The 15,942-nt window shown below is 41.7% G+C and overlaps 1 protein-coding gene across 5 annotated transcripts in view; it reads left to right on the top strand.

Annotated features, from left to right (window-relative positions):
• Positions 1 to 286: 286 nt before the first annotated feature.
• lingo3a (leucine rich repeat and Ig domain containing 3a) overlaps positions 287 to 15,942 on the top strand; it is a 35,034-nt gene continuing 19,378 nt past the window's right edge. The window contains exons 1-3 of one of the 5 annotated variants that reach the window (XM_035653871.1): positions 287 to 911; positions 4,780 to 4,861; positions 15,211 to 15,296. The gene's annotated coding sequence lies outside the window, so the exon portion shown is untranslated. The remainder of the gene's footprint in view (positions 912 to 4,779; positions 4,862 to 15,210; positions 15,297 to 15,942) is intronic. The other 4 variants (XM_035653868.1, XM_035653873.1, XM_035653874.1 and 1 more) reach the window with 4 other exon arrangements.

The raw sequence follows: 15,942 nt of genomic DNA on the forward strand, positions 1-15,942 counted from the left end.
TCTACAGAGGCTGCCATGTTGAACTGATCAAATCAATATTCTTATAAAACAAACTATGCAATGTGAAAGGTGCTGCTTGTATTGTTTAGCGTCTTTCCGCTCATTGTTTTGGTTTTACGTCCCACATCCGTATGCATCTGTATACATTTTATTTAATAGATTTTGTCCACACGCGGATTTCCATACAGTCTGTCCCTGCAGAGTATTAGGAGTATACCCACCACCTGAAAGCTAAAGTGAGCTGAATTTTTAAGTAGAGAGCTCATCTTCCGTTTTCCCCCCACAGGACGTGAATGCAACACAAAATAGCCCGAATACGAGAGAGAGAGAGAGAGAGAGAGGCAACAGCGCAGATGAGCCCCAATGAACAGCAGCCGGGTCCTCTTTGAAACACACACTACGCTCCACATCCCACACACACAAATGCCAGGACACTCATACACATGCAATCCAATAACGAGAGCACCATCAGTCCGAGCTGCCTGCCGCCGCCGGTGGCAGCCCTGACCGCTTCCCCGAGACACAAAGCTGGGAGCCCGCTGGGAGAGGAGCTGCTGCTGCCTTTATAGCACAAAGGAGAAGAGAGTGGAGAGCCTGGGACTTCATTTGGGAGGCGGTAGATAATTCAGCAGCACAGTGCTGTGGAAGCAAAGACACAGTGAAGAGGGAAGGTGAGTGAATGCAGTCCAGTCCAGCTGCTGTTGCTGCCGCTTCTGCTTCTGCTTCTGCTGCTGCTGCTGCCGGAGGAGGAGGAAGAGGAAGAGGAGGAGGAGGAGGAAGCTTAGTGTCTGGAGAGGCTTGAGGAGCAACATTATCCTGCACGGACCCAGCCAGAGCAGACGGCCAGCAGGGATCAGAGCACCTCCAGGCTTGCAGATGTGGAAGGAGCGCTGTGCAAGTTCTAGTCCTGGGTGAGCCAACTTCCATCACACATACACACACATTCATCTGGTGGTCCAATTGATCTGCTGTCTGACACTTTTTACACACCTCGTTGTGATCCACAGAGAGAGAGGTCTTGCACATGGGGTTTATCTGTTGTGTTTCTTTCTCTTGCTGCCTTTCATCCAGTTGCCTTTTTGTCAAGGTTCACCTGAACAGATGACCTGATGAGCGAGAGATTCGCCCTGTGATCATCATGACACTAGTTTATCCCCTCATCCTCATCTCACACTGTTATGGTGCAGTCCCGGCTGATCGATTTGCTCTCTAACTCAGATGGACATCGGGTCTCATTATCTCTCACACTAGCTGTGCTTTTTTCATCCCTGAGATGGTGTGCTTGTATCCACGCAAGCACAGCCGCTCTGTGTGTGTGTGTGTGTGTTTATGTGTCTTTGGTTACCAGTTCTCAATTAGGTTTTAATGATCTAAATGTGGGGTAGAAAAGGGAAGGCAGCCTTTGATCGATCCCTGCAGTCATCCCAGCGTGAGAGGCTCGGTGCCTGTCGTCGGTGTGACACATCTAAGCCTCTGCCTGTGTTTGCTCAGCCCTCTCCCAGCTCTGCTCCTGTCTGTATTGTGGCTCTGTTCAGCTCTTAGTGCAGTTCTAGAAATAAGCTAGTTTTTTTTGGAAGTACGGTCTGGAAAAGCAGAAGCTTTAATCTCTTTCCTCATCTGTGAGGGACTATGGTCTACCACTGTCCTGGATTCTTGCACACATTACATACATCACAAAAGCATGTAACTAACTGCAAATTATAACTGAGGTTGCATAGCTGTCATGTACATTTGACGATGGTCACAACTGTAATCGTTTTTTCTTTCAGGTATTCTTTGGGGCGTTTCGTGCCTTTCATACAAAGTTAGCTGCAGAGAGATGACAGGAAATGAGGAGAGAGAGTAATGGGGAGTGACATGCAACAAAGGTCTCTGGCAGGACTCACACTGGGGACATTACAATTCATCTCATGAGTTGAGGCAGTACTTTTAATGTATTCGGTCATGGGGCACTGGCCCTTTTAGAGATTTTTATTATTGTTGCCCCCCCCTCAGTCAGTTTTAAACCAGTCACAGCAATGCAGAAATTCACATAGTGATTTATGCATCTTTTAATTTTTCACTGCCGCTACATTTCTGTAATTAAAACCCCAACATTTCACTGTGTTGCCCTCTTCCTGTGTGCAGAGGCTTCACACAGTTTGCTGACCATCAAATTAAACACGGCAGACTTTTATCCTGTGGAAGGGTTCGGTAGTGAGGTAGAATAGGGGTGGGTGGGTGTACCTCGTGGGGAGTGGATTTAGATCTAGTTTTTTGGGAGAAGTTGCTCAGGAGGTGGAGGTTGTTGTTTGATCCCTGGCCCTGGTTAAGTGCTCTTGAGCAACTGAAGGCCAGTCATTGGTGTATGAGATAATTAAATAATGAAAAGCACATAATAAAGCCATCATCATCAGATTTATATTAAGCATGGAATTGTGTATTTCTTGTTTTACACCACGTCTCATTGTGGTCTCATGGATTCCTATCTTTTTTATTGAGAGCCACAGTAGCTGTTACTGTCCTAAAAATCAAGAGAAAAAAACCAGCATTGCAGTGAATGCAATTATACAACAGCACTTAATGGTACCCGAAGTGCCACTTACCCTCCCTATTTGGCAGATTTATGTGTCAGTAATGAAATGTCTGCTGACAGGTCTATGTGGCCCTCAGAGTGCATTGTTGAATCAGGCCTGTTAGTCTTGTCCATTACTACGCCTACACTTACCTTCTCATTTTGATCCTTTCTGTTGCACATAAAGCTGTCAGCCGTGCTCAATAGTGACATTACCTCAGCTTAACACTGCCAATGCCCGGCCTCATTGTTTTCAACTCTGGAGTATTTATGAGGGCAGTAAAGCAAAGATGCATCCATTGTCAGCAAGATGAGGGCACTGCCGCTCTTACAGAGAGGACAGTGCGGAGCAAGGGGGGAGGAAAATAAGGTATTAAGTGGTGGAGGAGGGCACGAGGAAATGGAGAGAGTGCCCCTGTGAGTGGCTGTCAGATACCTGCAGGCACGCTGGCATGTCAGCTGTCGTGGTTAAGATGTCCAGCTGGAACGATCATGGGCCTGTGTGCGCTGGCCGTCCTCCCACTCACTGACTGCTGTAATGCCATTATAGACGTTCAGATGGGGCTGTAACCTTAATGTAGAGCTCAGAGAGCATCTGGGCCTTACAAGTCCTTTATTTACAAACCTGATTGTTTCATTTGACATTTGTGGTGACGATACGCCGGCTGACCTCGTTACCTTGTGGCAGTGGTTTTCCGCCTGTTTTGTCAGACAAAGTGACTGTCAGATGACCTCAAGCACGTCTTCATCGGCACAAATGGGTTCATTTGCATTGTTTTAAACTGGATTTTTACTTAAATACATCTTTAAAAAAGTGGCTATAAAAGTGAATGTTAACATATTTATACATTCAAACATTTGCATTTGTATTACTGCCACTTTTATCCATTATCTTTAGCTAACTATCAACCATTTATCTATAAGTCTACTTTAAGAATGCTAAGTAGGTCGTGTCTTGGCAAGAAAAGCTGTGGGATTCTTAATTACACACCATTTATCCATTAGTCTACTTTAAGCTAAGTATCATTAGTAGTAGTGCCATTTGTCCTTTAAATTAAGCTAACTATCAACCATGTATCCATTAGTTTGAGCTATTTGGACATTGCTAACTCTTTCTCTACTCACTTGATAACTAGTTTCCATGCACTCTGAATTGCAGAATTGATGCAATGTGGTGTTCAGGTGTTATAACTGACTCAAATGTGGATATATCATTTTTTAATCCCATCATAATATAATATAATATAATCAATTAGTTGGACTACTTCATAGTTTTATCACCTGGCACACCTGTGGTGTATCCATCATTTGCAATTACTGAGAACGATCAGCAGCATGACATTTAAATGGGCCTCAGTCTGTGTAGTATCACTTAGTAAAATTAGGTGGTGCGCTGCAGCGGCTCAGGTTCGAATCCGACCTGCTGCCCTTTGCTGCGTGTCATCCCCTCTCTCCAACCACCTTTCCTGTCTATCTACAGCTGTCTCTATCAATAAAGCCAACAAAAGGCCAAAAAAATAACTTTAAATATGCTGTTGATCTGTGGAAAATAGGCTGAGGCTCATTGAGACAAATTAGTATGGCAGTGCAGGTATGAAACTCTGCATACTGCAGTTTGTCATTGTTGTGCCATTTATTTAGATGACTCTAATGGAGCCAGAGTAACTACAAAGCTTTTCTTATGTTTTTTGAAACCAACAGGATCAAAGCCAAAGCAATATGTCAACCCGGTACAATACAGCAAGTAATGTTGAGAAGTCAATTTATCTTAACTTAAATGTGTTTTTGCTTTTAGAAGATGATGCAGGGTGCTTTAGCTTTAGTCCTTTGCTGCAGCAGCCATGGGTTCGAGTCCATCCTCTGTCCCTTTACTGCGTGTCATCCCCTCTCTCTCGTGTCATCCCCTCTCTCTCCCCCATTTCCTGTCTATCTTTTGCCAATTAAGGCAAAAAAGCCCCCAAAAATATATATAAAAAAAGAAAAGATGATGCAATTGAGGCCAGTGCCCACTCAGAAAATGCGTTTGTGCATAACTTAAAGCTATATTAGCTTTCATACATTTATAGTTGCAGAACATATTTATAAATGGTAGAGTACACACACTGCTGTAGTACTTCAGTAGCATCCAGCACAAGCCCCAGGATGGCTGTCTTACACTTCTCTAATCTATCTCTCACATTCCTAAGTGCTTTTCTCCCATTTCACTCTTTCTCGATGTTTTGTAGATAGGTCCTGTGCAACTTTACTGGACCGGCTCAGGAGGACTGGAGCTACAGCACATATGAGATACAGAGAGGAAGCAGAGGGGTGAGAAAAACAGTATTTGCTCTTTGGATGTTACATATTTTATGTTTTCTGAGGTCTCTGGATGAAAGAATGTGTGATGAGATGGCCGTAGCATTACATAAGTACTAAAAGGGAAGCCAAGGAATCTCACAAGTGTAGGTGGACAGTGCTTACACACAGTTCAGAGGCTTCACTACATCTTTTGCTTTGTTTGTGCAATGCTCTTTAACAATGTGAATCAACAGACACAGTCCTGTTTCTGTTGATGTTGAAGGTCCAGTGTGTAACATTTATAGATAGAAATGGAATATAACATTTGTTATTGGTGTATAGTCACCTCAATCTTACCTTAGAATGAGCCGTTTTTATCTACAGAGGAAGCGGGTCCTCTTGTACGGAGACCGCCATGTTGAACCGCCATTTTCTCTACAGTAGCCTAGAACAGACAAAACAAACACTGACTCAAGATAGGGAGTTTTGAGGCCACCATAGTTTCTCCTACACACTTGAAAGGGTGAGCTGTATTCAAATTCAAATTCCCCGCTAGATGCCACTGAATCTTACAAACTGGTCCTTTAAGCTTAAGTCAGCTCAAAGATCCACAATTAAAACTTTTGGTGGGAGTGAACTGATATTTGAAGTGTGTCTTTGAGTGTAACAGAGAGCAAAGTGTATCCCACCCTGAGTCGTGTTATGGGATGAAGTGCGGGGTATTTTAGGAGTTTATATACTTGTCGTTCTCTCCGGCTCATTTCATTTTATGTATTACTATTGCTGCTGGCAACTTGAAGTGCTGCGACTGCGGCCAGCCATAAAACAATATTCTCCAGCATGGATCGACCATCATGACTGAGATTGCTGGAGAAAATGGAGTTCAAGGCTCCTCCTGAGTGTGCTCTCATCAGGAAGGTACCGTCCTTACCAGACATGATTTAAACAGCAGTCAAAAGATTACATACTGCATTGCATTGTTAATGCTGACACAAGTTGATTGATTTTGACTGAAGAGGGCTCTAGTTTCTCATGAATAATCTCCTCCAATTAAGACAAACAAGTCAAGACAATAAAATACCAATCTTAATATTAGTCACACAAGTCTACTTTTGCACAAGTTGCTCGGTTATTAGTTAGTTAGTTAGGTTATTAGCTCATTAGTGTCATCTGTGATACAACAGGAGGTAGGAACTAAAACTACTCCAAGACAAGGGGACATAACTGAAATATTACACATTAATATTTATGTATCACACAAAAAATATAGTATCTAAAGTGCAGACTAAAATAATAATTAATGAAGTAATAATAACGTTTTATTCTGCAACAGTCTAAAATGATATTTTACTATGACAATTATTTATCACAGTATATTAAACATCCCAATAACACAACCTAAACGAATAAGGTAGCAATATATATAGTAACTAGGTTACAATAACAGTTATAGAAAATACTGACATTTGCTTACTGCTCTTCATATGCATTTCATAAAATTCATACTTTGTGTTTGTGTTGACAGCTTGACAGATTCATCATTCTAAATACATGTTTGTGGAATATGTCACTATCTATGGTCATTTACAGACAAAATACTGAATTAATCAAAAGAATAAATGATACTGCTAATTAATAATTTCAGCCTGAAGTTCAGTGTTACAAATGCCTTTTCTGAATGCTGAAACGGTCCACAAAAACATCATACTGTATTCTAATAAGCTGTATTCGTGACTCAACCGACTCAATAACCTCAGTAAACCTACAGGGAAATTTCCTGCCATGTTACTACTATGCACTCTAAGCCTAAGATACAGACAGTATTCATACAGTGGCATCGCTAGCAGTGATCATCTAATGAACTGCTAGAGGAGGCAGATAACCAGAGTAAAGGGCATTTGTACTGCAGTATATCCGTTACATGCAGCTTTGGTGATCCCTGCCGCATCCAGCATTATGTTCTCTAACTGCACTACATAAACCTGTACCACAACAACACTGGAGCCATAAAATCATTGTCCTCAGTTAAAGCATTGCAGCTGCATCAGCGAAATCCATACGATGTGATTAAATTAGATATAACCTTATCTCTCTTCACAACTTTAAATAGTATAAACACTGAGCGCTGAAGGGCACCTCGTTGTTTAGGAGCTGCTTGTCTCCTTCCCCAAACTGTTTTCTGAGCACAGTTTGTTTTATCCTTTTATCTATTTCACTCTCACACCATTAATCGCATTTACATTCTGCCAAAAATATAATCGATATTTTAGAATTTTAGAATTATTTTCCCAAGTGTTTGTCTAAATCACTAAGTTCCCTTTGGTACTAAAACCCTAAACCATATTTAGAAATTTAGCAATTCCTGTAATATCTTATTTCATAACATGCTACGCAGTCATGATAATGTCATAATGGTGGTACTGATATTTGAGGTACTGAGGTGAGAAACACTAAATGCTTCAGTGGAATATCACTCATAGAAGTATCAATTTAGAGGAACTTTCAATACCTTTTCCACTTTGTATAAACCAAGTGATAGATTCCTGAGATTATTAGTACTTCATGCTTGAAAGCGTATTAGTCCTTCCAGCTCTGTTATCAAGCACATTTGTAGCAGCTGAGCCAGGCAGACACGGCTTACTGTATCTTGAACTGCTGTAAAGAACCAGCTGTGTCCTGTGGGTTGACTCAAGTTACACACATCTATCATACCATCTCTCCATGGGCCCTACACATGAGATAGCTCTTTAATCAGCTCTCTTCAATTATGGAATTGTGAAAATGATTAAATTAAAAGGGGCAGTGTCCACCTACAACACACACATTCACCATTTTCTATTGAAACTTCAAACACCTTTGTGGCATTTAGAAAAAACATAATAAAATATAAAATAAAACATCCTGTGATTGGATTGAAATACCTTAATTAAGTTCAGATGTCTCTAGCTACACACACACATATGCACACACACGTCACCAGCAACTCCTAATTGATTTGTAAGTGCTTGACGATCAAAAGTAGCATTTTTTATCATAATGTCCCCTCAGACATGAACCTACTAATGACTCTGACTCTAATGAGGACTCTACGTGTGGTTGTGGTCAGATGCACTTAACTTTGCGCAAGGGTATTAAGCACTGGATTAATTAATCATTCTTCAAATGGGTTGTGTCGTCCACAACAGTTAACAGCGTGTTTGACTCAGCCTAGCTCTGAAGCATTCAGTCGGCCGTTTGCGGGGTGATGATGATGCATTTAGATTGAGATTAATGTGATTAGTTGTGCAAAAATAAATACTCCTGCACATGAGTTGTGTGTTTTTGTTTATGGAGCTCTCTGGAGTATTGTGTGCTTCCTGCACTCTTCCTCCACTCTCATTACGAAATTGGTTTTTGAACCTTGTGAGCCCATTTTAAATATCCCAGTGAGCCATTGGTTATAAATGAAGATTAAAGATCCATGCCTCTTTGCATCTTCATATCAGTCCATGACCCCCAACGCTCCTCTATCTCTGCTTCATGGATCACACTGTCAGAACTAAAGCCGACTTTTATCTCCTTTTCAGCCGTTGAACATAAATCAGATAATCAGTTGATCAAATCATTTTCCTGAAGTGGAGATCAGTAGAACTGAGGGATGAGAGTGAACTGCTCAGTGAGGCTGTTCTCTCCGTTTGTCTTTGCTTGATTTATATTCTGTTTCTTGCTTTATATTTTGCTCTTTGGTTTTTTATACTTTTGAAAGCTTGCATGTGTGCTTGGTTGCTTGTTTGCTTCATGGAAGAAAAGAGGCATTAAACGGGAGGGCGGAAGCTGGGATTTTGACCCTGTCCATGTGTAATTATAAGTTAGTGATCCTCACTATTCAAAGCCATTTTCACCATATTCACCATTACGGGAAACACATTTATTAATTTGCTAGCAGAGAGTTAGATAAGAAGATCAATACCACTCTCATGTCTGTATGGTAAATATTAAGACCATGAAGTGGTGAGCATAGACTGTGTATGAAACATGGACCTAGTCTCTGTAATGTCACCCATAGGTTTCTGATGAGTCTGCATATTGGAAGTCTTGACTCCACCAGCTCCTGGGTAAGCCAAAAATGGGCAAATACACGGAGTGTGAGGAGAACTGAATGAAGCCTGGTTACTGAAAACAGTTGCCGGTGACTGCACCCACCTGTCAGTCAAAGCAGCCCTGCCGGTAATAATGCATAACTTTAAGCCTTAATATAATTTAAACACTAGTAAACACACAGTTAAAATTCACCCCTCTTACCCTCTTATCATAAACAGAGTATTTAGCTATAGAGAACATTTTTTGAAGCAGGCTGTAAATATTTATCTATTTCTGCTGTAAGGTTGGGCATTTTAATATTGGGCCTTATGGAGGCTTACTCACTTCTGTAGTCAGCCTCAAGTGGCCGTTCGATGAACTGCAGCTTTTGTTACTTTCCGTGTTGGCTGCATTTACAGAGGTTGCCGCTTGCCGGTTAGCATAGCTTAGCACAAAGACTGCAGACAGGGGTAAACAGCTAGACTGGCTCTGGCTAAAAGTAACAATATCTGCCTAGCAGCAGCTCTAAAGCTCACTCATTAACACGTATCTTGTTTGTTTAAGTACGAAAACCCAAAGTGTAAAAACAACAATTCACAGTTGTACAGGGTGTTACTGTACGTGCCGGACAATTTCCTGTATTAGCCACGCGTAATGATGCACAGAAATGTTTTTCTTTGTAGAAATAAATTCTCCATTCTCTCCATCATCATTTGAGATGTGGATCACCGGAGGGATTACATTTTATTCCTCCTGAATATACGTCTTAATAATGTTGAGGTCATAGCGGGGTCAGACATGTCCTGTTGTACTTACTGTGTTCATTAGTGCTTTTGAGCGTGTAGCTCGAAGGTGATAAGACCATATGCCCGCTGACAAAAAGTGTAACACATTACTTCATTATGGAGATGTTAATTTGAGCTGGGTTGCTATTTTCAAGTGACCTTTTAGTTTGATGAGAAACAAAAGTGTGTTCTCTCTGGATATCCCCTTTGTAGAATGTGTGACAATATTGAACTTGGCAGCTTTGCATGCTGATTAAAATGAAAGATGATTTTGGTAATGACTTTAATTAATACCAGTCCAGTGTTTGAATGATATAATATGAAGCTAATGGCAGAGCTTTATTTTTCAATAGACATTTTTGTTGTGCATGCATGTGTTTGTGCAAGTAGCGTGTAAGAAGTAAGAGTCAGTCTCTTCATGCAGCCCCAGTGAGGGGGCAACACATTTTAAAGGCAAAAGCCTTTTTCCAGCCCGCTGTTTGAAACGGATATCAAGCCTGGAAGAAAAATCTCCCCCTCGCTTTGTTTCTGCATCATTTGAACTAATAAATCTGCAGCTGTATGTGTCCATATGTAAGCGTGACAGATGGGTGTGATGAGATTGTGTTTAACAGACTGTGGTTTCTCTTCCTCCCTCATCTTCTTCCTCTTGTCTTCCTCTCTTTCTCTCTCTTTGGGAGCATACGGATTCGGTTTGCCTGTCAGAAGTGTTTGATCAGAAGTAGTCTGCTGAGGATTTTTGCTTTGAACTGACTCAAAGCTGTGTCGAGCTTCTATTCTGTTGTTTGGGGCATTATAGAGACTATACTCTCCTCGTAAAATAGCTGGAACACTCTGTGTACTCGGTCCATTTTTATATGTGGAGGCGGGCTGTGTGCTGCGTCTGAGAAGTATAGGGTTATGTTTGTCAGTATAGATCACAATCTGTGTATCTATGTGTCTATGAATATCTCTGCGCTGTGCACATGAACATTAACACGTCTGTGTCTATTTAATGCCCTCCTGTCGCATGCCCTCAGTTTGACAGGTGTACTTCCTGATCTGTGGCGTTCTCACACTTTAAGGTAAAAAGGACAAGCCGCTTCTGGACATCAGGGGAACGTTATGAATTTATCATGGGAGCCAGTAGACACGCAGTGAGACAGCGTTGCATGAGGCTAATGCTCCACCCGTCTTCACAAGCCTGTCATTGGTTAGGGATGAATTATTCATCTTTTTAGATTTTTTTCTTAGAAAAACATTGATCACAGAATCAGGGATCGGCCCGCCTGCAATGACAGTCGGCCTGTTTGACAGCACGCTGTCAGAACCCACCTCATCTCTTTCAAAGACAACCCTGCCTGCTTTCCTTTCCCCCTGTCCCATATAGTATACACCCATAGCTTTCTTTCAAAGAATTCTCTCCTTACCCTCCCACTGCCTCTCGCTTTTGCCTCACGTTGAAACGTCTCATCAGAACCGCTTTCAATGGATCTCTCGACTGTCTTCAGTGTGGGGAAGGCAGCGTTGGCGTGTCAGAGTAAACAGTTTCAAAAGAGCCCGTGAATAATTTGTAAGTCAGGATGTAGCTGCGGTTGTGTCTGTTTGCATGGACGAGGCCCCCCCCCCCTTTTTTTTTTGGTGCGGTGCAATGTGTGTTTCTAACTCTATCCAGCATGCTGTTTCATCCCAGTACATCCACTGCTGAGTTCCTGTGTGATGTCAGAACAGATCTATGTTTAATGCGCAGGCAGGGCCCAATTACTCGGTGCCCATAGCTGTACCTAAAGACGTTAAAGAGGCCCCTTCGCATGCCAGATAACACGCCATGATGTCGTAATCCGCCTCAGACTTGGTACTTGGCATGGCACGGTGCTCCCCTTTAAGGCCACTGATTGCTCATCCCCTTACTCTGCCCTCGTGAACATTTGTTGTTTGGTTTATTTGAAGCTCTTGTCTTTGTTTCTCTTCTTTATTTGAGAGACTGAAAAATTGAGATGACTCTGTGAAGAGCAGAGGGAGCATGAGCACCCCTCCTCTTTGGTGCCTCTTCATCCCTCTCTTCCTTCTCTTCCTCCTGGAGGCCTTTCGGGAGAGCAGCTGAGTCACCATCTCCTCCCTCTCTTCATCCTCAATCTGTTCTTGCTCCTCCTTCCTCCACCTTCCTTCTGTTTTCTTTCACTAAGCTTTCGTCACAGGAGCTGACAACCTGTGTCATTTGCCGGGGTTCACTTTTAACTCCCTGCAGAGCCTCAGCTGAGGGCATATATGTGTGTCAATTTTTGCATTTAACAGAATTTATGTGTGCGTATTTGGGATTTTTTTTACTGTCAGCATGCAGTGTACCCTATTAGGGGCTCCTATTAGTCAGAGTTGTAGCACGGACAGCAGCAGCAGCGGACTCGTTGATGGGATCTCTCTTGAGTTGAGATTTACGCCAGAAAGATAAGAGAGTGCGGCTGTCAACCACCCATCCGAGGAAACACACACACACACACACGTTTACAGTCTATGTTCCTCTGAAGTGCCTCACTTTCGACAAATCCATTTCCAAGGCTCTCTTCCTTCCATGGCTCTGTCAAAATGTATAATCCCTCATCACCTTCCCTAAGCCATCTCACATCTATGCTTTCTGTTTTCATCTGTCATTCTGTAATAAAAAACATCTCTCTGTACTTCTTTTGCCTCTATTTCTAATTTTATTTTTGCATAACCCCTGTTTTTTTTGCATCTAATAAGTCTTTGAAGGCATGCCCATTCTCTTTTTTCATATTTTCCCTTTTTTGTTGGTTGACTCCTTTGTTTTGTTTTGTTTTGTTTTGTTTTGGTCAGCACCTTCATGCCTGCTCCTCTTCTCTGCCACCTCTTCCTCTCTTCAAACACTTGACTTCTTTTAACAAGGAGCTGATTGTTGCATTAGCTAATCTCTCAGAAGACATGGCACAGATACAGGATCTACCACTTCTCCTACTTCAGCTCATAGCTATAAACAGGCGCTGCTTTTCAGACAAACATCCCCTCATTATTAAAGCGGCACAAAAAGGGAAAAAAGGGGGAGAACGATTACATTTGTGATTTAACACATGAATGATTAGCTCCACTGATTTTATGCAGTCATTTCTGTGAATGCAGAGCACTGAATGTGATATTGATGTTTGAAGATTAATCAACAATTAGCTGCTGTGATGTGCCGTGAGACTCTTTCTGTGTCTGTGTGCCGTGAGAGCAGATTCAGTGCCAGCGTTGTTGCTTGAGATCCTATAATTGCCTCAGAATTCTTCCTGTAATTAACACTCTTGGATAATTACGCCAGAATCCCAGAACTCACTATTCTCACATTATTAGGCTCAGTGCGGCAGGAAAGAAAACACGCACACGGGTATGCAGATACATACAGTGGGTTTGCAAGAACATATGTTGTAAGATTTGATTATTTACTGCTCTTTTCAGAAATGTGAAGGCTATAAGTTCTAGCAAAAATAAGAGATTTCACTTCAGTGTTTCCGTTTGTCCCACTGGTTTATTTCTGACAAATGTGGTCACATTTTAGCCGAGGTTGTTTTTCAACAGTCAGCCGTCCCCAATTCAGAGCTCGCTGTCTTGGCTGCAGCGAGATTAAAGCTGAGTGTAGGAGAGATGGGAAGTTGACCGGGCAGTGTGGCAGTTCCCAACGGCACAGGATTAGAGGGTGGGACAGTGAAGTAGGCCATACAAACAGGCTCAGCTGAAATATGGACAACAGACCATAACATAGACAGAGCTGGATGGCCCAGTACATTTCATCAGCATGTCATTATGCTGTAATCCCAGGCCAGCCACCGTGCTGGCTGCATGTGTGTCAGACAGGGATAGTTATTGGTCAGAGACACTTGTGGATATTGCTATTTTCACCTTAATGCAGAATCACAGAAGAAAGAAAGACTTTGATCACATATGTGCCCTATTTTTTTTACCAGAAATAGTTTTTTGGTTCAAGATTGCTTTGTGTCAGATATGTGACTCAAAAATGAAGAGTCCAATTAAATGTCTGTTTGCATTTTGGGAAAGATTTAGAACAAAGCTGTGAGGAACCAAATAAAAGCAGGTTGGCAGTTTGCGTTTTATTTTTAGAACTTTAAATTGCGAGAAAGCAAGGAGAGAGATGTCTTCATTAGGGCTGCACGGTATGGTAAAGAAAATCATATTGCAATTATTTTGACAGATATTGCACATGATTCACATTTAGTAGGAATGATCATTTATGCATCACAATTTTCATTTTAACTGAAAAAACATAAACTCAAAATCCTGAGTTTATGTGTGAGATTGTGAATGTGAGATTTGTCGGGTTCTGTAGCAAACAACCATTTTTTCTTACATCTGGAGAACAAGATTTATAGGCCAGGGTATCTCTGCAACACTACAGTACTTCATTATAATGCTGTTTTGTCACACATTTTACCTTTATCATCGCAGATCTTGCAATTTGCTTATTGCACTTGGCCATATTGCAATTTTGATAATATATCGATTAATTGTGCAGCCCTAGTCTTCATATGGTATGCTTTGTTGGCAGGGGTAAGTTGTCTTTGAAGGAGCAAAATTAACATTTCAGCTAGTGCTCTCCAAACATAATGACCTGAAATATTCAAGACAACCTCTTTTTTGCCATTCAAATGAGGATATTCAGATGAACTTTGGAAATTAGATGGAAACTGAAACCGAGATTGGGAACACTTATTTGAAAACAGATGTTAGTTTTGAGCAGCTGAGAGGTGGATGGTGACGACCCTTTCCAACCTTCTCAGATGCAGAAGGGATTTAATGAGACTAACTAAATGAGATGGCATGATACGCAATAACAGCACAGCACTATGGTTCCTCGCCTTTCAGTGAGAAATGATTAGCCCTTGCAGTGAAGATGGATGAAGATGAGAGGGGCTAAGGAGAGGTCAGAAATGCCAGCCAGCATCATGTTACAGCAGAGAGGGACAGAAAAAGCCAGCTTCATGTTTCAAACGTATGCTCATGACGAGCTTTAATGCCTTAATACGCTACTTCAGCCTAAATGACACAAAATGTAATTAGCATATCCACAAGGAGCTGACAAGGCAAATGTTGCAGTGAGCTCTAACAAGTACTCAGGAGGTGACATACTGTATTTATGTCTTCACTTTTTCTGTCTACCAGAACTGTGGCCACAGTGACCCTCTCAAACCCCTGACTGACTCCTTTCTATTGTACTCTTGCACCTATTTCAGAACTGTCTGAAAAAAAGGTTCACACCTCTCTCTCATCTGACTTGAATTTGAACATTTTTGGACATTTTCAGAGTTAGTTGAGAAGATTAATACTTGAAGTGAGATTGGTTATGTATGGCTTACTGTTTTGTGCAGGAAACTACAATGACTGGTCAAATTTGTAAGGTTGCACATAACAATGGGAATTTGTGGAATTTGATTGTCGTGATCGCAACTTCGAAGAGGCACTGCCTCATCTCATCCGCATTGGGCTCCATCCTTTATACATCCTCTGCTTCCACCTTTTTCACTGTTACTGTTCTCTCCTCACTTTCAGGTCACTGGTGTCATAACTATGGGCAGCCACACTGTTGCAGGGCCAGCCAACACCCCTGACAACAAAAGTCACCTCCACAGTGTACAGTATGTGTTGTCACTAGACAAGCTGTGCATGTTCCAGCATGGACATTTCAGTGAACTTGTGTACTTGTGAACATGTGCTTTGAAGGTGAAAAGCCTCTGCAGACTCCCCTTAAATGTATCCACACAAGTTTTGTCGTCTTTTGTGAACTTGTGCTGACTTTCAGGAGTCACTTCTCATAATGTTATCTGTTTCAGTCGAATTGAGCTGAGTGAGTGTGGTCTGTGAGCTGCCTGTCTGTCATCCTGTCTGTCATCATCAATTGTCTTGAACGACAAGCTGAGCTGTCCTCCAAAACTGTCAGTATCAACCTGCTAAAAGCATCCTGTGTCCCATGGGTGACTAACATCAGCTTTAGTTGTCTTCGTGCTTCAAATCTGATTTGAAATATGATGATGGAATCGACTTGTTTCTTTGAATTTGTCACAGATGCGGCTTCAGCCAAAGTGACATTTCTATGATGTTGTTGAGATAAACACATCTTGTTCTGTTGGGTTTAAGCATGAAAGCAGTTCTCCTAAGTTTGACAGACATTTTTAGTTTCTTTTAGCTTGTTTTGATTTTCAGGTGCACGACTGTATTGTTTAGATGTAGGGTTGGGTATCGGTTGGGTTTTATCCGATACTGGTGCCTACTCGGTATTTTTTA

The sequence above is a fragment of the Morone saxatilis genome, unplaced genomic scaffold, assembly GCF_004916995.1.
Source record: "Morone saxatilis isolate NCDOM2014 unplaced genomic scaffold, NCSU_SB_2.0 Contig12, whole genome shotgun sequence".
Taxonomy (NCBI): Eukaryota; Metazoa; Chordata; class Actinopteri; family Moronidae; genus Morone; species Morone saxatilis.